At 32.9% G+C, this 24084-nt stretch overlaps 1 protein-coding gene across 5 annotated transcripts in view; it reads left to right on the top strand.

Moving 5' to 3' along the window:
* Nucleotides 1–24084, top strand: part of KLHL13 (kelch like family member 13) — a 212447-nt gene that overhangs the window by 126622 nt on the left and 61741 nt on the right. The gene's annotated exons all lie outside the window — the stretch shown is intronic.

Raw genomic sequence — 24084 nt, 5'->3', positions numbered from 1 at the left:
TAGTTTAAGTATGTCTTAACTGTGCGTATTCCCTTTAAAATATTTTTCAGTAGGAAAGATGTGGAAAATTCTCCCTGTTTTAGGTTAATTGTGTGTTTAGAAATGTAGTGAGTTGCCATTTTATTACTTAGTTTTGGTTTTATATGAGGGTCAGATGCACAGTGGTATCTACTGATTTCTTTGAATGGATTTCAGCTGCTGAGGAAATAAGTGTGCCTGTGCTTTCAGTCCAAAGAAGCAATTCCCTGGAAAGCACTGAAAAATGAGGACATTTTAGAGTTAAATCTTGTCATCATTTCATTTTCAGATTTTTTTATGTATCCCTTCTTAGAGGTATTTCAGGCAATTTTACCTGTTCGGGTGTTGAACTCTTTTTCCTATAAAGTTGACATTTTAAGTTATATTTGTTTTAAAAAGGACAAAAGATTAGCTATATTTGTTTTTCAAAAGCTGTAGTTGTCAAAAGCACAAATTAATGGAGGTGACAAGTTAATGGAGCTTCTTCAAAAATTTTGAGAAAATGTGATGTGCCTATTGACTTTATGAATGTTAGCTGGTGAGAAATGACCAAAAAGATTTACCAAAAGCAAGTCTATCATCAAAACAAAACAAAATAAGACACACACACAAAACTAAAATCGGTAGATTGCAATTAATATTTACTAATAGTTCTAGTATTTGTACAATATTTTACTGTCTAGAAGATCCAAATTGCAGCTCCTATTCAGCTGGTTTGCCTATTTTCAGAGATGGTTAAAAAAATACTTATATTTAATTCATACTAGCTACAAACTCAGATACAGCTTAATATAGCATCTTTAATGAATCACTTTCATCCTTTTAGGTATGTACTCACCTCTTTGACCTGATGACATGAATAACTCGATTTAGATGATAGAAGCTAGAAAATATCACAGACCTTGCATATTGACATTGATTGTTGGTAGTACACATAGGTAGAATGGAAAAATATATTTGATGAGCTAGTGTTAGCCTAGACTATTTTGACACTGATGGTTTATATTATTAAATTGGCTTTACCTTATTTTTAGAAATAAATGAATACAGTGTTTGAAATATCATTTAAATATACACAGAGAAAATATATTAAATATAAGAAAAGGCTAGTTTGGGGAGATTAAAGCAGGTTTTTAAATAAATTGTTTAGGTTTTGACTGTTTTAAGAGTTCATTGCCTTGCTTGGCTAGAAATAAAAATATCATGTTTAACATGTACTCATCAGTGCTTCTTTATATTCCACAGCACTTCTACACACAAAATGATACTTTAGTATAATTTTTGCTCTCAAAAATTATAAATACTAAGTTAGAATACTGGATCAAGTAACATATTTGCTCTCACAGTTGTTCTGCTGGCAAACATAGGTTAAATGATTACTTGTGTCTCCAGTCTAAAGTCTTTGTATTGAAATGGAATAGTTAAATTCTGACACTTTGATAAAATATGATTTTTTTGGAATTTACCTGTAAAATTATGTATAAACATTAAAAATAGTATCTTGCATATAAAATTCTTCACCATTAATAAAGCATCTTCCTGTATGTTTGGGTAGCAGCAATATTGATTTGTAATGTTTTACAATTATTTACTATGATTTGTCAAATATAAATTACATGATTTTCATTGAAGAGTTGTACACTTTTTCAAAGACTGAAATTTCAATATAAAATGTTTTTGGTTGTAGTAAAAATGTGTTGTGGCAATTGAGCAAGTATGGAAAAAAATATAAAGACTCTCGATGGTCTCTTTCTAAACTCAGTGTAGGTGCTGCTTAGCTAGATAGAGCTCTTCCATTGATGCTGTATCTAGTGCGGTGCTACTACACTAGTGAAAGCTACAATAAGGAATGTTGTACTTACTGCAAACATTGAACAGAAAGGCTATTTTTTCTCTTGTGGATTTAACCTCTAAGTCTGTTTTCTTTCTGTTTCTTTAGAACTTGAATGACAGTTGATACTTCTTCATATTTTCAAGACTTATTGATGATAAAGGCAATGTTTATGACGATATTAAGGAAAATCATTTTGGTAATATATAAAATACTTTTTAACTTGTGTTATAATATAATTTGAGAAGAGTGGAGTTTCTTAAAGACAAAAGATTTAGGAAAATAATCCTTTGGTCTCCAGATGGATTGATTGCCAAATACTTAGTCTTTGTTGGATAGGTATAGTCTTCCTTCATCTTCAGTTTTGAACACTTGCAGGGTGGTGTGCCATCCATGTGGAATTTTGAAGGAACTGTCTTAATCCAAATCTGAGTGACATGGTTGTGTTGCACTCTGTTCAACAGTAGGTTGAAGTTCAACGTTAGCCTGAAGGAGGATCACCTGGTCAGCGTCAACTGAATTAGCAAAGACTCTGCTCCTAACAGGGATGAACTGAATATATTAACCTGTCAGTTTACCTAAATTAATAAACCTGAAAGGACGCTCCCATCTGAGTGGTTTTCTGGTGTTTTGGTATTCATTGTTTTAAAATAGCAAATGGTTCGTTCAGACTAATGATATAGGATTAATGTGTTTTTAGATTCTAGAGACATACCCAAATAGGACAAGAATAATTTTAGTGATCCTTTTACCTTCTTCATGAGCAGTAAGTTTTTATAATAATGGTGTGGCAATAGAGAGTAAAACAATAGGTAAGAATTAACCAGTGCAGTGTGGCAGTGAATTCTAGCAGGATAGAGACACTATGAAATGTGTTCCTTAGAATTTTACCTTTCTCAAGCTAAAAGACAATGAGCGTAGAACAAGTGTTAGTGAATTAGACTTACCCACTTTTAGCCATGCACTTGCATTCAGTTAGCAGCCTGATTACATGATTTTCTTTAATATGTAAAATATGTTTAATAGTAGATATCGATAGCACAGTATTTTGTAGCAGTTGTTTTCTATCATTTCATCATTAAAAATCAGTATCTAGATTTCCTGAGAAAAGATTGTGCACACTTATAAATATTCTTTGTTCGCGGGTGGTTCAAAGGCTAGACCAAAGAAAAGTATGCATTTGCTAAATTTGACATTCTTTTTTATCCCCTAAGATTGTCTTTTTTTTCTAATTTAGTGAATAAAATAAAACTTTATGGTTTAAATTTTTTTTATTTAGCAAAATACTTCTTAAATTTATCATTTCAAATTAGAAAAGAATATATTTACTTTCACAATAATGTATATTATTGTGTCTGCTTAATTTGTTTTCACTAGATATGCTCAATCTAACAAAAGTATGTGGAACAGTAACATATGTAACACTTAAGAACAATTTAGTGTTTGTCTGTAACTTTTGTGACATGTTCTTTGGGAATTTCCATGGTCTGAGCTTGTAAAGGGGCTTGCTAGCTAGCTTTACACTTATTAATGGAAAACCAGAGGGGTGAAAGTGACCTTAGAGGTCATTTAGAGATTCCAAACCCCCCTTTAAAGCAGGAATCCTTCCTGTGACACCTCTGAAAGATGGTGATACATACACTCCCTGAGCGCTGTCAGTGTCAAAGAACTCACTACCTCACCAAGACAGCACCTTTCTTTCGTGGCCTTCCATTTCAATGCTCTTTCTTGCATTGAGCAAAATCAGTTCCTCAGATTTTTTATCTCCAGTTAGTAGTGTGACCTTGTCGAGCTATGCAGAAAAAGATCTATTTTCTCTATTATGTATGGCTTGGAAATCTCTTTCTTTAACCACTACTCATGTGACATGTTTTCCAGACTCTTCACTTTGCTGGTTGTCCTTACCTGGATAGTTTTAGTTTTTCTTTTTTTTTGTAATGTTAATATTTATACGAGATACTACATCTGAGTGCAATGCTCCTATGTAGTCTGACTAGAAGACCCCTCTCTCCTTTTATGTAGATGTTCTGCGTGTCTGAAAAAGCCTGAGATTGTATCACTTTGTAATTACAGGGTTAGCACCGGACTATGGTGAATTTAGAGTTTACAAACTTCCTTTTCAGAGGTTTATGATTAGATTGCTTCCACCTCATAGTCAATGTTTATTCTTTTAGCTACTTTAGATATTTTTGTCTGAAGAAGTGTGGCATGTGCAAGTGAAGTTAAAATTTTCTTTTAAAGCTTATTGTGTATGTTTTTTAAAAGATCTCAAATCCATTAAATCTAACCAAAGAATATTGCACATAAGAAACTTGCAAGAGAGAACACCAGTATTTCTGATTGCTTTCAGAAATTTCTAAGAATTTTACTTGTCGATAATTTATCTAAATTCATTCTTTTTACTTAAATGAGTGTTACTTCCAAGTAGCCCTCAAAACACTCACTCCAGGGGGAAGAGAGATGGAAATGCAAATTTTATACCATCGTGGGAAGTCTGGAGTTACTAACAATTCTAAGGAGTCCAGACATTCTCCTTGAAATTTAAAATATTAAATGAGACCTAAATGGGGCCAAGTTAGGGGGAGGGAAAAGAGAAAAGTAAAAGATAGGCAAGTATTTATGTTAATGGTTTTATTACTTGAGGTTAAAGAGTAAAGAATTATAAATTGTGCAGGACGATATTTTAAATTGAAACAGAAGCCACAGTGTATTGTTTTATTTCCCCAAGACTGTGAGGAAGAGGTGGTATAAATGTTGTATTCTTGGGTAATAAGTACATAAAGAAGTTATTCAGTAATGCATTTTTGAAAGTGCTTAGTACTTTTTCAATCACCTTGTATAATGAGTTTATAATATTCCGAAGTTACTCACTTCTTGTCATGTACTAGGCATAACTCTCTTGGGTATTACAGGATAATCCTCACAGTCCTTCAGAATGACTAGTCTTTATATTTCATCCTATCTTTATTCATAATTTAATTGCTTAATTTATTTTATTGCTGTGAAAATTATGATCCAAGATAAACATGTTTGTTTACTATACCTTCGGTATTGATAACAGATTTAATAGCAATGAAAACACTACAGAAGAGAAATGTATATGGGCTAGATGAGACAGTAATTGGAGAGAGACACCAGATTTCAAACCAGATATTACATAGGATGGAAAATGATGCAATTTATGTTTAAACTTGATAGTGACCTTTTTAAACAAGAAGAATGGAATGCCATCCTTTAAGTTGGATAGGACTTAGGTTTTTTATAGTGCACAAGTGTACACATTTTACCTTCTGAGTAGCAATAATTTGATTCTAGACTATAAAATGTAATCTTAGTGAAATATAAAATTATATTATGTTTCCAATTATAGTAAAATAGTTTCACTGGCATGACTTACCATGGGTATAGGTTATTTTAACTCAATTTTGCAGTATCTATGGTATAGTAAGTCAAAAATATGCCCAACTTGTTGGAGAGTACTTCTTATGGTATGGTTCAATGGAGAAATGAAATAACATCCTTCCATAAGAAACACATAATTAAAAACAAGTTTAAGAATTCTAGGAGCTTATAACTTGAATCTAGCCTGTATAACATATGCTGTAAATTTTATAATAAACTTATTTATTTGCAGTTTAAAAAATGTCTTGATTCAGCATAGTTAAATATAATTTATTGAGTGTTACCATAAAAGTGCCAGGCACTTTGCAAGCTGACTCCTAAACACTCTATAAGGATAAGTCTTTTCTCTGTTTTACACACAAGGGCACAGTGATGCAGGGAGCTTAGTTAACTTACTCAGTGTTACACTTCAAGAGGTGAAGTGAGAATTCAAATTCAAATCTGCTTGATTTCAAAGCCCTTAACTTTTCGAATGCCTTTTTGTTTTTATAGACTTTCACTACTTTCATGCCATCTATTAATTAGGCAATATCTCACTAGAATTTGAACAAAGAAATATGACAGATGAATAAGCTTCTTTGAATTGCTTGGTTGTATATAGAGAAGTTAGTTTTGCTTGGAAATACTGTCAAGTGATATAGTTGTAGAAAAATACTGGGTCAATTATTTTTACTTGATGATAGGATATCAGGATTAGCCTCAGTTTTTCCTATTTCTCTTGAAGCATTATTCTACCTTCATTGGCTACCCACCCTTTTTTCCACACCATAGATAGTGCTGTAGCTGGGGTGCTCTTTTTAGCACTTTCCAAGGGTACTATCTAGTCAATATGTTTAGTACTTTCTTGTGGACATTATTTTCCCATTGCTTAATTGTTAATCTTTGATTAATTCAGTGTATTAGTTTTTTATTGCTGTCATAACAAATGACTGCAAACTAATGACTTTCAAAATCACAAATTTATTCTTTTATAGTTATTTAGGTCATAGGTCTGTTATAGGTCTCACTGGGCTAAAATTGAGTATGTCGGTGGGACTGAATTGACTTTTGAGGCTTTAGGGGGGGAGTCTTATTCATGTTCATTTGGGTCATTGGCAGAATTCAGTTCTTCACCATTGTAGGACCACCAAGGTTCCCATCTTCTTGCTGGGCTGTGAGCTGAGGGTCGATTTCAGCTTCTAGAGGCTGCCTGCATTCCTTGGATTGAGCTCCCTTCCTCTATCTTCAATGCTAGCAAATGTTGGAATTTTTTTCACATCAATCTCTAATACACTCTTCTGCCTTCATCTTCCACCTTTAACGACATCTGTGATTAGATTGGGCCCACTATTATAAGACAGGCTCATCTTTTCCATATCAAGGTCCTTAACCTTAATCACATCTACTAGGTCCCTTTTGCCATGTAACCATATATTCACAGGTTTCAGGGATTAGGATGTGGATATCTTGGAGAGGCCATGATTCTGCCTACCATGCTCTAGCTGAACATTGATTATGTTAGGCTTACATATGCATTTTAAGAAATTGTTTCAATTAACCTAAGTGGTTCTACAAATTTTACATTCTTGTTACTGAACTATATTTATAATCTCTGGGACAGTGGTTTCGTTCTTGAAAATTATAATAGTTTAAACATAACATAGGCAGTTCTCAAAATTTTCAACAATGATTTACTGGTAATCTTATTAAAAAGTAGAATTATTCAGTGATAATGTCATAATCTGGGGTGAATTAAAGGGGGAGGAATTAAAACAAAAAAAGTTTCAATTTGAAAAATACAATGCTTTTCACTGGTAAATGAGATAAGACCACGACATCTTAAAAATAGCATATTTATTGTATCCAGGATTCTTTGAAACCAAGAGCTGGAAGAAACCTTAGAATATCTCGTTGTCATACCATTGTATCTTGAAAGAGAATGTGATATTTATGCTGATTTATTTCCTTTTATCTGTGTATATTTGTATTTGATGATTTAACTCAGTCTTAATTCATGTTTTCTTTTTATTATTTTATCTCATTCCACCAACTGTATTACAAATTAATGTTTAAGGTTAGTTAACTGTAAAACTTCAAGTAGATTTCTCTTTATAGATGTGATTACACCAAGCTTTCCTTCGGTCCTATGGTGAACCATATTCTTAATTAACTCAGTTTCATCTAGCTTTCATTTGGAAGGACCCACAAAATATTTGAAGTACAATTTTGCAAAGTATATGAATCTTCTCAGTTGTGAATAGATCATTCAATCCCTTAGCATCACCAAATTAAAGTGATCTTCATTCATTATGAGCACTTTCTTCCAAAGGTGTTTGTATATAATCATTTCTGAATGATTCACAGCTAAACAGAAGTTCATAAAACTGCAACAAAAATTTTCGTCTTAGGTGGACTGGAGACCTGGCTTATTAGATAATTTTTATAGACATATTACTGAAATACATTGACAGATGTAATAAAAGACTGCCTCTTTTGAAACAATGAGATGCACTATTGCATCATCGTAAGTTTGGGTTTTGTTTAATATAATTATAATTTCATATTATAATTTTAAATAGTGGATATTGTTTGATTGCTGACCCGGCCTAGAAGATAGTCTGATCAGGGATGAATAGTCCTTTAAAATAGAATAATAGTAAGGAAAGTTGATGTTATTTATTTTTTTTATTTGTTGCTTATATGCTAAGCATGAACTCATACACTTCTGTACTAGGGAGCAAAGTTTGCAATTAGTTTTGTTACTGTGGTTTATGTGAATTATGCAGCATGGTGTTTGTTAATAGATAATGTTGAGAATTTATTATTATTATACTATTTAGTCCTTTGTAAAGTAATTTTTTTTACTGTAATTTCTTCGCAAGCAAGTATCCTGCCTGCTCTTTGTTTACTCGTCTCCTACTGAGGTGCCTGGCAAATAGCAAGCAGGTGCTCAATAAATGTTGAGTAGATGAATGAATTCAGAGAAGGTAGTTTTAGCTTCTGATTTTTCTCCTAAAATGTTATTAGGATCCATCATTTTACTACACTCCTAGAAAACTATTTTAACTAAGATCACTATAATGCTCAGTTCCACATCACAATGCAATTTCATGATCTACAAACAGCTCTGCTAATGTAACAAAAATTGCTCTGCAAAAATACTTTTATAAGTATTTGTCCATAGTGCAGTAACACTAAGGAAGGAGTCCTTTGGGCAAAATATTTATGTACTATAACTGTGTTTGTTTACCCAAAATATTAAAAAGTTTTAATAAAATTGGTAATGATTTCCTGGAAGGTAGACTAGTTATTTTTTTGAGGGGGTAGATGCAAATTACAATTCACTGGATAGTTTGTTACTTTGGGTGTAAGGTGTTTCTTTTTAGAAACCTTATGACCTCTGCCTTAAAGATAGTATGTGTTCTTAAGTGGAACTCAAAAGGGAAGAAGTAGACTATATCATTTAAACAATATGACACAATAAGCATCAAGCATTCATATTTCTTAGTATTTAATGGGAATTTTTAATAGAGGATAATTGGAGCATTTTCAGACTGTTTCTATATGTTTCACAGAAGTTACCTATGAATTGTGAAGTAGTAATAAAGTACTTGCCTTGATATGTTTGAGATAAATAGAGGGATATTAAGCAACAAATAGAGAAACATTTTTTCCTTCCTTTCTTACAATCTTTAAAAACCAATTTATAATTTCTGACAGGGAAGAGTCACCACATATGTGAAGATAGCAAAAAATAAAGGTTTTAAAAGTTTGCCTTGCTAGATGGAAAATGCTACTCTAAATGGTACTACCCTTACCTCATCTACAACAGCTATTTCTTGAAGCAGTAAGTTATTTCCAAATCTCCAAAATCCAACCTTTTGTAGATCATGCTTTAATAAGAAAACTGGATTCTTTAAAGATACTCCAAATGGGAATGAATTTGAAAACAGTTCTTGATTATTTCTAGGAGCTTGGTCAGTCATAAGAAAGTTTGGGCATCTCAAATGTAACTAGATGACATGCATTCAAGAGAGCCAAAGATGGGATATTTTGGATTCTAAAAGAAAACTGTTATCATCAAAATACTTCAGTCATCTCTGACTCCTGTTTCTTCCTCATAATTTAGGTCCAGTCAACAGTCAAAGTACTACTGACTGTCTCTCTACTGTGTTCCTATCTTTTACCTCCCCTCCACTTTCACATCCCCTAAAACTTCGGATATCTATTGCTTCTTATTTGCATTTAGTCATTAATATAAATTACATATTTATTAGATTATAGCTTCTTTATAAACTAAGATTGTATTTGTAGCTCTGAAAGTTGCTTCCTTGCTCAAAAGTATTCAATTACTGTTCAGTGTGTGCTAAACGAAAAAGAAATGCCACACTCCTGGATTCAAGGCTTCTTGGACTAGCTCTCCCTAACTAATCACATATTCCAGCAAATAATTCAAAATAAATGTATATTTAATGATTGGAGAATAAATAAAAATCCAAATTTATTCACAGACTTTCAATTGTTTTGCTTTAGAATATGTCATTTCATACCTAACAACGATATCTTTTTTCTATTGTTAACCAAGTAATGTGTAAAAGATGTTTTTCTTAAATATTTGATAAAAGGAAATTTTACTTAAATTGATTATATAAATGTCTAATCAATGTACTGTATACTTGATACTAATGAAATAAAAATTTTAAAAATCAAATATCTGATAAACCTTGGTAATTAGATTGAAGCCCTTCTAAGCATAAAAAAAATCAGAAGTAAATGTGGATGATTTTTTTTAAAGGGAAAAAATTTTTTTTCAGCTCAAGCTATTAATTCATTAAGTTAGCTTAGACCAGTCACTTCACCTCTCAAACCTTCTGGATGATTTTTTCATAACTAATTTTACACTTATTTCTCCTAAGTCAGATTTTTTTTTCTAGTCAGTTGGTTCCTTTTTTCAAACCATACACATAAAACACATTATAATTCAAGTGCAACCATACTTACTTTGAAACATAAATTTGTCTAAAATAATTTTCTTCACTGTAGTAAAGGACATGTAAAAATAAGTCAAATATCTCTTAACTGCTATCTATCTTGAGACAGATTATAATCTATTTTCTTTATCAAATTATAATTTGATGAACCATGACTAAAGTATTCTGTTCACAAATTTTTTTGACTAAAATTACTTTCAGTCTGTGCCAGCATCGTGGCATTTATCAGCAAGCAAGGAACATAATTGGGATTTTGGATTAGTTCTTTTCATAGGAAAGATAGTTGTAACTTGCTCTCTAATAAGACTGTAATATATGAGATTACTGCATATGTCAAATGAAGAAACTTGACACTCTTAACTGAAGTGATTTGCACAGGGCTACAAAACTCAAAACTACACTCTCTAAATTCAATCATCTACTCAACATTTATTGAGCACCTGCTTACTATGTGCCAGGCTCATCAGTAGGAGACAGATAAACAAAGAGCAGGCAGGATACTTACTTGCAAAGAAATCACAGTAAAATAAATAATTACTTTCTGGAGTTAAAGGCTGCATTTCTACTCTTACAATATTATTCTTCAATATGTAGATAGGCGAGTGGGCTGTAAGTGACGGTAAAGATTTTTTTCATCTCCTAACAACCTGAGAAGTTCAGAATCGGCAACAGTTTTATGGTAAGTATAGTACAAGAAGGATAACTTAAAGTCTTATAACAAAGGTGTATGAAAAAAAACCTTAATGGTGAGGCAAATAATTATGTACAAAATGGAAAATAATTTTAACATGAAAAAATTTGATTAAATTAGACTCTTTGCTTCTATAAGCTACAAAGCTGAAATGAACTTGAGAGAACTATTTTAAGTATTATTCCCAGACTTGTTAGGTAGAGAGTCTGTTTTTTTATTTTTCTTTTTGTATTACCTTCCCCTGTGTTAAAAATACTGGCTGTCATCTTAAAATATCTATATAATTAAATCATATTAAACATATTCTATTAAAACATGATTGATTTGATACTGACATTTTTACCACATTCATTGAAGTAATTAGAGATGCCTCTAGGTCATTGCAAAATCAAGGTTGAGATTTATTATATTTATGACAGGCATTGAGGACAGGATCGGTAGGATCTTAGAGCTGCCAGTTTTGTTTTGTTTTGTTTGTTTTGTTTTGTTTTGTTTATCCTTGGTCTGTAGCTTCTTTGACAAAGGTCAGTCTTTACCCTAAGTGAGAGCTGCCAGTTTTAATTCTTAAAACATGGAATGCAATTGGCTATTATTTTGTAAGTTTGAAAGACTTATATTTTTTTTCATATTTCTATTTTAAAGAGAAATAAACATTGCCCTAAGACTTAGTCATGAATTATTGACTTTGTGAAGTTGAATATAACTTGGAAATTTAAGAAAGACGGAAAAGGATAGATTTTTTATTACTTGATTAATGATTCTCCTGTTCTCAAAGATATTTGTCTCTAATTTCTAATTGGTTTTGTTTGTGGAATCTGCCTTTATAATAAACTCTAAAACAGGATAACTTGGAGGTTTGAATACTTAATAAACTGAAATTTTAGGCAGGTGAAACCTCAATTCTTTAATAACATGCTTTTCCATTGAAGTGCACAATAGACAAATTTCAAAGTTCATGAGCTACAGGCATTAAGAATAATATGACACCTTGGTTAACAAATCCTCTGGGAGCAAAAAGTACCTTTAAAGTTGGCCTGGGTGTTGGAGCTTCCATTCATTTCTTCATTTGATGATTGAAGAATGAGAAGGCATGTTTCTTATCTCAGGTATTCTAGACTTCTCAGTTGGCAGGGCTAATGTTGGCTGTAAAATGGATTATCCTTCCAGAGGATTAATGTGTACCCAGAGGATTATAATTATTTCCTCTGTACACTGAGAAGGGGACTAAACGATTGGAGCACATACTGTTTCCCCTAACCTACGAGTACATACTGCCATTTCCCTCCCACTACTACCACTGGTATGCTCTCACCTTATATAGCTTCCTAAGGTCAAGGAGCTCTGACTTAGCTTTTTTTTTGTATAGTTGTTGTGTAATGAGCCTTTAGAAATTCATTATTTTGTTACTCTTTCATTTCTACTTCAGATATCTGTTTATCATCTATTTCTTTCTTTCTATCATCTATCTATATCTATCTATCTGTCTGTATCTATCTATCTATCTATCTATCTATCTATCTATCTATCTATCTATATCTATCATCTATAATCTGTCATCTATCATCTATCGAATCTATCCATCCTTTCATCAAAATATTATAAGCAACGTGAAGAATGAGAAATAATACATAAACCAAGTTTCTAAGTAGAAGAATTTCTGGCCTAGAAGTATGAGACTTGATGTACTTTAATCAGCATATGCATTTTAAAAGATGAAGGAAGACTTAAGTTTTGAAATATGGTGGATAGAGGGAGCAAACATTAATTTTAAAGGTTTTCAGGGAGAAGATTGAGATATTCAGTGCAAATTCTTTATGGTTTGGGTAATTAACGTTCATCTTATTATAGTTATCTAATGGAATATCATTTGTAATTCCATTTGTTTAGCTCCATTTCCTCGTTTCTGTCATAGTGCTATTTCTGTGATTATGATGGGTACCTTTGGAATTCAAAAATCTGTACTTTAAAATGCTGATATCAGTAGTGTAAAGTCCTCCCTAAATCTGATCTGAGTTATATTCTAGGATGTGCTACATCCTTACCCCATATACATTGGGAAAATTACATGAGATTTTTAGCATTGGCCCTTTTATAAAAATAGTGACAAAAGTGAATAATTTTAAACTCAATTAATTCAATCAGAAAATGACTTACCCATAATAGAATGTCTCTCTGAGATCCAACTTGTATTTAAAAATTAAGCATTGAAATGTCAATTTCATTATGTTCTCTACTTTGCTATTTTTCATTTTTAGTCTTGGCGTAATGGGAACAATGTGGGCTCTAGAATCAGACTGGAGTTCAAATCATAGTTACCAGACCCATGATGAAGCCTTAAACTCCCTGAGCTTCAGTTTCTTGTCTTTAAAATGAAATTGTTATGAGAATTAAGTCGCATAGATAATGTGTCTGGCACAATGCCTACTACATAGCAGGTGCTGGGTAAAAGATCTTATTTCTATGTTAAAATCGACATCAGCTATTTATTAATGTGATTTTATTTTAAACATGACAGACATATACATATAAGAAAGCTTTATTACTTTGGAAAATCATTTGAATTTTATTTCTCTTTTGTGGGCTCTGGTATTGCTACAGCAGAAAAGTAAGCCTTAGAAAGATTAGTAGCTATTTTATATCATCTATGCTAAAGAATTTCATTAGCAAATTCATTGCAAGTGGGCAATAATATAAAGGCGACCTTTCATATCTCTGGGTTTTGCATTCGCGGGATCAACCAACTGTATTTTCAATTGAAAACCATATTTTTGATCCGAGGTTGGGAATATAAAGATGTCAAGGGCAGACTGTATGCATTGTTTTAGGCCACTTTCTGAAAGGGAGTTAAGTGTCTGCAGATTTTGGTATTTGTGGGGGATCCTGGAACCAGCGCCCTGTGGATACTGAGGAATGGCTTTACTTATATTTATATCTTTAAAAAATAAATGTAACTAACCAAAGCTCTATCTTTTTCGGTTCTTTTCAAGCAAACACTTCATTAAGGAGATATATTCTCCATAGTTTCTTAAATAGCAATTAGTTTATGCCTATTAACAGATGTTTCTATAATGTTAATAATTACTTTGTGTAATGAAACTGTAAATAACATTTTAGGACATATCTTTCAATATTTTAAGTTTAATTTTTTTGGTTTTTCTTTTAATGACACTACCAGGCTTATTTTATACATGTGAACTAACTTCATGAGTTGAAAATTTTCTTTCTTATTTTTTAAAGTTTATTGGAGTAACATTGGTTAATACAATTATAATTTGACATCTATATATTCTATTGTGTGATTACCACCCAAAGACCAGTTTCATTCAGCTACCATATATCTGACCCCCTTTACTCCATCTGCCTCTACCCTCCTCCCTTACTCCCTACCCTCTGGTAACCACTAGTCCATTGTCCATGTCCAGAAATCTCTGTTTGTCCTGTTCATTTGTTACTTTTTGGTTTATACCCCACATATAAGTGATATTATGTGATTTTCAACTTTTTCAGTCTGGCTTATTTTGCTTAGCATGATTATCTTGAGGTCCATCCATGTTGTCACAAATGGCAGTATTTGACCTCTTCTTATGGCTGAGTAATATTCCATGGTATATCTGTACCACAGCTTCTTTAGCCAATCATCTATTGTAGGACACGTCAGTTGCTTCCATGTCCTAGCCACTGTGAATAATGCTGCTATGAACATCAGTGTGCAAATATCTTTTTGGATATGGGTTTTCAAGTCTTTGGGGTAAATACCCAGTAAAGGGATTGGTGAATCAAATGGTAGATCAATTCTTAGTTTTCTGAGGAAGCTCCATACTGTTTTCCATAGTGGCTGTACCAATTTGCAGTTCCACCAGCAGTGGATGAAGGTTCCTTTTTCTCTGCATCCTCTTCAGCATTTGTTATTACTTGTCCTGTTGATTATAGCTATTTTAACAGGTGAGATGTGATATCTCATTGTGGTTTGGATTTGTGTTTTCCTTATAGCTAATGATATTAAGCATCTTTTCATATATTTGTTGCTCATTTATATATTCTCTAGGGACAAGTGTCTGTTCAGGTCCTCTACCCATTTGTTGATTGGATCATTTTTGTTGTTGTTATTGAGTCGTATGAGTACTTTGTGTATTTTACATATTAAGCCCTTATCGAAGACACTGTTTGCAAATATATTTTTCCATTCAGATGGTTATCCCTTTACTTTGTTTTGTTGTTGTTGTTGTTGTTTTGTTTTGTTTTGTTTTTGTTGTATTTTTTTTGCCAAATAGAAGCTTTTTAGTTTGAGGTAGTCCCATTCATTTATTTTGGCTTTTACTTCCTTTTTCTCTGAGGCCTAATTCATAAAATCCTCTTTAAGTTCAAGGTCCTTGAGCTTAGTTCCTATGTTTTCTTCTATGCATTTTATTGTTTCAGGTCTTATATTTGAGTCCTTAATCCACTTTGAGTTAATAATATTGGTGTGTGGTGATACATGACAGTCTAGTTTCATTCTTTTGCAGGAGGCCTTCCAAATTTACCAGCACCATTCATTGAAGAGGCTTTCCTTTCTCCACTGTATGTTTTTAGCTCTTTTGTCAAAAATTGTTTGCCCATATAAATATAGGTTTGTTTCTAGACTCTCAATTCTGTTCCACTGGTCCGTGTGTCTTTTTTCCTGCCAATATAATGCTGTTTTGATTACTGTTCACTTTATAGTATAATTTGAAGTCAGGCAGAGTGATGCCTCCAGCCCCATTCTTTTTTTCTCAGGATGGCTTTGGCAATTTGGGGTCTTTTGTGCTTCCATACAAATATGATGATATTTTGTTCTATTTCTTTAAAAAATACCAATGGGATTTTGATGGGAGTTGCATTAAATCTGTATAATGCTTTAGGTAATATTGTCATTTTAACTACGGTGATTCTTCCAATCTAAGAAAATGGAATATCCTTCTATTTCTTTGTGCCGTCTTCGATTTCTTTTAAAAGGGTCATGTTTCATTAGATTTATTCCTAGGTATTGTATTATTTTTGTTGCAATTGCAAAAGGAATTCTTTTTTTTCTACTTCTTTTTCTGATGCTTCATTATTAGAGTATAGTAATGCTATGGATTTTTGAATGTTGATTTTGTATACAGAGAGTTCACTGTATTTGCTTAGTGTACTTGTGGAATCTTTAGTGTTTCTATGTAGAGAATCATGCCATCCGAAAATAGTGACAGTTTGACTTCTTCATTTCCTATTTGGATGCCTTTTACATCTTTCTCTTGCCTGATTGCACTTGCTAGGACCTCCAGTGTATTCAATAACAGTAGCAATCGTGGACAGCCTTGACTTGTTCCTGATCTTAGAAGGAAGATTTTTAGTTTTTCACGATTAATTATAATGTCGGCTGAAGGTTTCTCATATATGGCCTTTATTATGTTAAGGTACTTTCATTCTACACTGATTTTGTAAAGTGTCATGATCATAAATGGATGCCGTATCTCATCCAAAGCTTTTTTTTGCATCTATTGATATGATCATATGATTCTTATTTTTTAATTTGTTTATGTGGTGTATCACATGAATCGATTTGTGTATTTTGAACTATCCCTGTGCCCCTGAAATCAAACCCACTTGATTGTGGTGTATAATCTTTTTAATATGTTGTTGTATTCGGTCCGTTAGCATCTTATTTAGGATTTTTGCATCTGTGTTCATGAGATATATTGACCTGTAGCTATCTTTTTTCTGTTGTCTTTACCAAGTTTTGATATCAGAGTAATATTAGCCTCATAAAATGAGTTGGGAAGTATTGCCTACTTTTCAATTTTTTGGAAGAGTTTGAGGAGAATAGATATTAAATCTTCTTTGACTGATTGATAGAATTCACTGGTGAAGCCATCTGGTCCCGGACTTTTACTTTTTGGTAGGTTTTTGATGATTGTTTCAATTTCCATGCTGCTGATCGGTCTATTTAGATTTTCCAGTTCTTCTTGATTCAGACTAGGAAGATTATATTTTTCTAAGTACCGGTCCATTTCTTCTAGGCTATTAAATTTATTATTATATGCTTTTTCAAAGTATTCTTGCATGATCCCTTGTATTTTTGTGATGTCAGTCATCATTTCCCCTCTTTCATCCCTGATTTTATTTATTTGTGTCCTTTCTCATTTTTCTTTAGTGAGTTTAGCCAGGGGTTTGTCGATTTTATTAACTTTCTCAAAGAACCACCTCCTTGTTGTATTTGTTTTTTCTAATGTTTCTTTGTTTTCAGTTTCATTTATTGCTGCTCTAGTTTTGACAATTTCTTTCCTTCTGTTGATTTTAGGCCTCATTTGTTCTTCCTTTTCTATTTTTTTAAGGTAAAAACTTAGGTTGTTTATTTAGGCTCGTTCTTGATTTTGGAGATAGGCCTGTAATGATATGAACTTTCCTCTTATGACCACTTTTGTCATGTCCCAAAAGTTTCGATATGTTGTACTTTCATTATCATTCAATTCTATGTATCTCTTGATATCACTTTTTATTTCTTCTCTGACCCAGTTATCCTTCAGTAGCATGTTATTTAATCTCCATATATTTGTGGTTCTTCCTGATTTCTTTTTGCACTTGACCTCTAGTTTCAAAGCATTATGATCAGAGAATATGGTTGTTATGATTTCAGCCCTCTTATATTTATTGAGGGTATCTCTGTGTCCCAGTATGTGGTCGATTCTTGAGAATGCTCCATGTATACTGGAGAAGAATGTATAAGCAACTTTTTGGGATGGAAGATGCTGTAAATATCAATTATGTCCAATTTGTCGAATGTGTCATTTAGGGATGTTATTTCCTTTTTGGTTTTATTTTTGGATGATCTGTCCATATCCTTCAGTGGGGTATTTAGGTCTCATACTACGATAGTGTTTTGGTTGCTTTCTCCCTTTAGTTCTGTTAGTAATTGCTTTACATATCTCAGGGCTCCCTGGTTGGGAGCATTGATATTAATAAGTGTTACGTCTTCTTGTTGCATGATTCCCTTTATCATTATGAAGTGTCTTTTAGTATCTTTCTTTACCTTTTTTATTTCGAAGTCTATTTTGTCTAATATTAGTACCACTATTCCCACTTTTCTCTGAATGCCATTTGCTTGAATTATCATTTTCCACCCTTCAACTTTGGGTTTGTATTTATCTTTGGAGCTCTGAGATGTGTCTCCTGGAGGCAGCATATGGTTGGGCTTTGTTTTTTGATCAAGTCAGTAACTCTGTGTCTTTTTATCGGTGAGTTCAATCCATTTACATTTAGGTTGATTATTGAAATATGAGGTCTTCTTGTAGCCATTTTAACTTTTGCTTTCTGGTAGCTCAGTGTTTCCATTGCTTCCTTGTCGTAGTGCTTTCGTTTTCTTTATTTTGGTTGGCTTTTGTGAGATTTGCCTTTGGTTTTTCTGGTTTTAAGTTATATACCTCAGTTCTGAATCTTTGGTGTGTGGTTACCACTACGAATATGAAAAACAGAGTTACATATATACAGTCGTCCATTTTCTTCTTCATGTGACTTATCTTCTTTCCCCTTTGCAAATTTGGATCTTTGAATCTTTCCCTTTTTAGTTATTGTTATTTTAATTTGTCCTTATGTATCCTGAGTGTTCATTACTATCTTGCTGTAGCAATTCTCTTCTTATTATTTAAGCTTATAATGTCCTGTTCTTAGTAAGGGTTGCACTCCTCTGCTTCTATTTGTTTCGTAGTCACTTTACTCCTAATTATGTATGTTTTATTTGTTTTATTATTTTGTTTAGGTGAACTGACCCCTTTCATTATTTTCTGTAGTGCAGGCCTCGTAGTGGAGAATTCTCTCAATTTTGGTATGTCTGGAAAGGTCTTAATTTCTCCTTCATAGCTACATTATTCTAGGCTGGTAGTTCCTTTCATTTAACACTTTCAATATTTGTCTCCATTCCTTTCTGGCTTGTAAGGTTTTTGCTGAGAAGTCCATGAATAATCTAATGGTTTTTCCTTTATATGTTATCGTTTTTTTTTTCTCCCTGGCTGCCCTGAGAATTCTCTTTGTCACTGAATTTTGATTACTTTAATACACTGTTTTGGTGAAGGCCTTTTTGGGTTGATATAATTGTGTTCTGTTGACTTTTTGAATTCCAATGTCCAGCTCATTCCTTAGATTTGGGAAATTCTTGCCCGCTATATGTCTGAAAATGCTTTCCAGCCCCTGCTCCTTTTTTGCTCCTTTTTCTCTCCTTAGATAATGCTCATTATTCTTATGTTTCCTCTCCTGATGGTATTTGCTAGTTCTTGTATTTCTCTTTCATTATTTTTCATTCTTAGGTTTCTCTCTTCTTCCTTTTGATTTATTTCTAGATTTCTGTCTTCGATATCACTGATCCTTTCCACCATTTGTTGACTCTATTTCCCAAGCTTGCTATTTCATTTTTCTACTCTTGCAATGTGTTCTTCATCTCCAGAAGTTCTATTTGGTTCCTTTCGAGAGTTTCAGTCTCCTTGCTCTGCTCATCTAGTTGTTTTTTCAATTCCTGAAATTATTGATTTGAGTTGTTTTGAATCTCATTGAGTTTTTTCAGAAGTACCCTCCTGAATTCTCTGTCATTTAAGTTGCACATTTTTATGTCTGTAAGCTTTTTTTCTGGAGATTTTTTTCTTTCTTTCTGAAATGCCTTGTCGCCTTGTTTGTTCATGATGTTTAATGGAGTATTTCTACACCTGCACATTTATGGAAGTATATTCTGTTGTTTTTCCAGAAAGAAGATTTGTTATACAAAGCTCTCTTTAGCCTGCTGCAAAGAAAGTGCTTTTCTTTTGGTTTCCAGTAGGCGGTGTCTAAGCCTCTTGGATCCCTGCTTTATATAAATCCTAATGTCTTTTTTATTTTCTTGTAGATATTTAATCATGCTTGCTACTCTCAGTTTCAGTCCCTGTCAGTGGACTGACAGTTTCATTAGCATTTGCTCAGTTTCCCGTGGTGTTCCACGGTGTTCGATCTCGGAGGGTATGGTGAGAGGGTCCCTCTGTGTTTGATGTTTGGGCTGCAGCTCAGCCTTAGTTTTGCAACTGTGGCCAGTAAAAATCAACTGTTGTTTCTTTGCTTTCCTGTCCCATTTCTCTGCTTTCTGCCTTGATTACTTGTTCTTGCTGCCGGCTGCGAAGAAGTTCCGCCACTTCCAGGCAGGCCAATCAAGGAAGTTGCAACACCTACACCCCTCCCCCACCTCCTGTAAAGAGCTCTGGAGGCTTCAGAGAGGCAGCTTCTTTATTTCTCCCAGTCTACCATCGGACACCTGGGGTTCTGACCTGTGGTAGTTCTTATGCGCAGATTCCACGCTGAGATGTGTTGGTTTTCAGTCTGGGTGTTTGTTGTTGTTGTTGTTGAATTTCAGATGTTCAGCTTATTGTTGTTTCAAGGGGAGAGATCTGAGGACTTCTCTCACTTCACCCTGTTTTTCCAGCTCTCTGATTTTTTTTTAAATTCCCTCTTTGCTTCCTTAATGGAAGTTGAGTAGGTGAGAGAGAATATATCATCCAATTTTTGTTTGAAAGAGCTGAAAGGGGGAGTTAAGATTCTAAATTTTGTGATGTAGGGACTTTATCAATATCTTTAGAATTTAATATAGTATGCATACTTTAAATCTATAGAAAAATCAGTGAGAAATGATATCTCCCATCTTAAGTTTTTAAGTTATTTCTCAAGGGTGGTAGGAAATACCTTGTCAGATTTAGTACTCAAATTCAAATGAGTGTGAGAACAGATGACTAAATTTCTCCTCCACCTGCCATGCAACTTTATCACAAGAAATGTTTCTTTTAGCAAATGCTGCTGCTAGTAGATACTTCTCTGTTTCAGAGCAGAAAAACAAATGGAAAGGGTGTACTTCTTTGAAGAAATTTTTTTTCTTTTTAAATCGTGAGTGTGAGAAACATATACTTTATTTTCCTGGAGCATGGGTGGTGAAAAACATGAGCCAGTGCCTTGATTAACTATCCCAATTTGTCGTATATCATTTGTTGTATGCCATTCATGGCTTATATTTTTGTTTTTGTTTTATTTTGTTATTGTTACTGTCTTGTATACTAACCCACTGGCACTGACTTTCAGTTAAGATAACTCTGAGGAATAACAATACTTTTGTATTATACTTTTATACTTTTGCCACTAAACCTTCTATTTTTTGTTACAGTGGAATTATGTTATTAGAATACATTGTTAGATTTAATCACTTTGTAATGTAATCGTTGCAAGCAAAAAAATTGGAAACTAGAGAAAAGTGAAAGGTGTTGTTTATATACTTTTACCTTTTTAGCTTTTCATCTGATTCATTTATTTTTTCTTTCAGAAATTAATAGTACAGGAAAGTGAAGTGAACAATTTGATAACTATTTTGATAGCCCTAGACTGTAATTTATTTTTTCTGCAACAACATAGATCTTTCTAGCATCTTTTATTCACAGCACACACCAGAGCGTACTGGCATATATAAATAACTTCTCTACCAGGAAAAGTTAAGTATTTTATGTATTTTCATGCTAATAATTTTAAAAAGCACTAAAATGTCCTTTTCCTTGACATTGAAATTTGACTTGGGCTTTTTGTATAACATTGAACTGGTGCTTGTAATAATAGAAACTAAGAAATTGAAATACACATTTTATGATTTATCAAGTTGATACCTCATTTTTAAACACAAAAGTACTCATTTCAGTGGATTTTGTGCAAATATTTTTTGAGGGCATATGGAGATTGATGAGTGTTGTATTTGGTATTTTTAGATCCAAATGATACAATTGTGAGATACACTTCCCTTCCCTATATAGCATACCACCAAACCTGATTGTTACAGTGAATTCTAAGAGTATACAGTTCTTTATAGAATGTCTGCCAAACTATTAACTCTACAGAACTAGTCATGGCAGAAAACATATTTGAACCAGGTTGACAGAGCAGCCCACCTACCAGATCGTACACATAATACATAATCTTTTATTCTCATGGTGTTCAGAATAAAAAAAAATGTACATTTAATGTATTAGAATTTCCATTTAAAAAATCATTGGAGTGAACAGTGCCTTGCAGATGGCAGGGACTTAATACATGTTTTCACTAGAAATGTTAAGAGTATATCTTCCACTCTACTCTTTGATAAATTTATATGTTTAAGGATGGAATCTTTGCTTTAATTTGCATATCTGGAATATTAATGAGGTTAAACATTTTTCTACTGTTAACCATTCGTACTTACTGTATCTTTATGAATTGTCTATTAATATCATTTACATATTTCCCTCGGGGGTAATTTTTAAAATATGGGAGTTTTAGAGGCAAGATTATAATGTTAGCATCACCCTGTTACATATGACAATTGGTCTGATTTTTATTTCTTTTGTCTTTAAACAGCAGTGCAAAGAAATGTCATAGTGTACGTTCAGTTAGACCACCTTTAAAATGCTTCCAATAAAAGGATCAGACAGTGCTCTCTGAAATAGGAATTGTTCTTTTTAAGCATACACAGTTCACTGATTCATGTATACTTTGTGAAATATTAGTTTCGTGCTCTATGGTTGGTCATTGTTTAGAAAATAAGATGTGTCCGGTCATAGTGAGTATGGTGGGTGTGGCATGGTAGCAATATACAAACACTGTAAGAAAAAGATTTGATTTTTAGAAAGAAAATTGATGAACATAGCCTCTCCCATAAATAATTTTATACTGTTGAAGAAATGTAACTATTTGGACAGGATTTGCTTGATTCTAAATTAGCATATAAAAGTGAATTCAAGTAAAATTATTGTAAGCAGAATTTAAAAAATTATTATTCTTACATGAGTTATATAGAACAATGCATTTTTACATAATTGTTTTATGTAAAAACCGTTATATACTTATCTACTGTAAACACTTGACTTTTCAAATTGATGGGTCATTAATTAAAAGTTTGAAAGCCAGCCATATTATCTTGTCAAGAAAGAGAGGAGATATTTTATTGTTAGGTAGTCTTGAAACAGTTAGTTGTAATTCATAATCCGACTGTGTTTCTTACCTCAGGGAGTCAACCCCCTGAGTAGGAAGTTATTTAAAACATGAAATTGCTTTAGAAAAAAAATTTCTGAGGAGATTAATCCCTCTACATCAGGGTTTTTCAACCTTGACACTCTTGACATTTTTGCTACAGTACATTTTTGATGTGGAGGACTTTCTTGTGCATTGTAAGATGTTTAGCAGCATCCCATTAGAGAGTAGCACATACCCACTCCCCCTTGCAACAATGAAAATGTCTCCAGATATTATCAAACATAGGGAAGTGGGAGGCAAAAGTCTCCTTGGTCCCTCTTCCCCTTCTGAGACCCACTGGTCTTTACATTGCTTTTAAACATATGACTTGAAAAAAAGATTTTAAAATGTTATTTGTTCTTGGAATTACTCAGATAATTGTTTTTTTTTAAAGGATAGTTTGATATACTTCTGGTCTGAGGTTTGCAGAGAGTTTTTACCTCCTTGCAGTGTTGAAGAACAATGCTCTGCACATCTAGTCAGTAAACTTAATGAAAAGAGCTAGAAGGAATATTGAATCTGCTGAGAAGGTTGACATGGCATGTACTGTTACTAATGCAGGAATAACAGGGAGTGTTCTGAATGTTAAAAAGTCAAAAGGTGTTGACAAAAAGTCATGAAGGAGATGATTTTAGTGAAGCCTTCTTCAGCTTTTGAAGTAATTAATTATAAAGCCAGCCGTGTTTTGCCAAGAAGAGGCTGCATTTTCACGTTCTGCTTTTCAAGTTTAAGAGCAAGAGACAAATGACAAGTAAACAAGTTGTTATCTCTAGTTTATTTTTAAAACAATTTCCAGAATATGTCATAGGGTAGTGTTGTTTCAGCTTTATTCCTGTCCTGGTTGCTATCTGTGGTTCCATAAAAATGGTAATTGATAGTCATTTAAAACACTGCATGATACAGAAATGTCTTTAGAATGATCCATAGAAATGAGATTCTGTATTCATTCAGATGACATATATTAAACCTCTCATGTGTCAGGTTCTGTGCAAGGAATATAGAAAATAAGAAAACATTCAGCTCGAATACCCCATTAAAATATTTTTAATAATTCTAGATGAATTTGAATTTTTTGATGAGGGATACCAGTCGCCATCAATCTATTACACACTTTTCTAATTGATTCTGTAATTTTAAATGTCTGT

Source organism: Rousettus aegyptiacus, unplaced genomic scaffold, assembly GCF_014176215.1.
Source record: "Rousettus aegyptiacus isolate mRouAeg1 unplaced genomic scaffold, mRouAeg1.p scaffold_m13_p_9, whole genome shotgun sequence".
NCBI classification, from domain to species: domain Eukaryota; kingdom Metazoa; phylum Chordata; class Mammalia; order Chiroptera; family Pteropodidae; genus Rousettus; species Rousettus aegyptiacus.
This window is presented reverse-complemented; position numbering and strand designations above follow the sequence as displayed.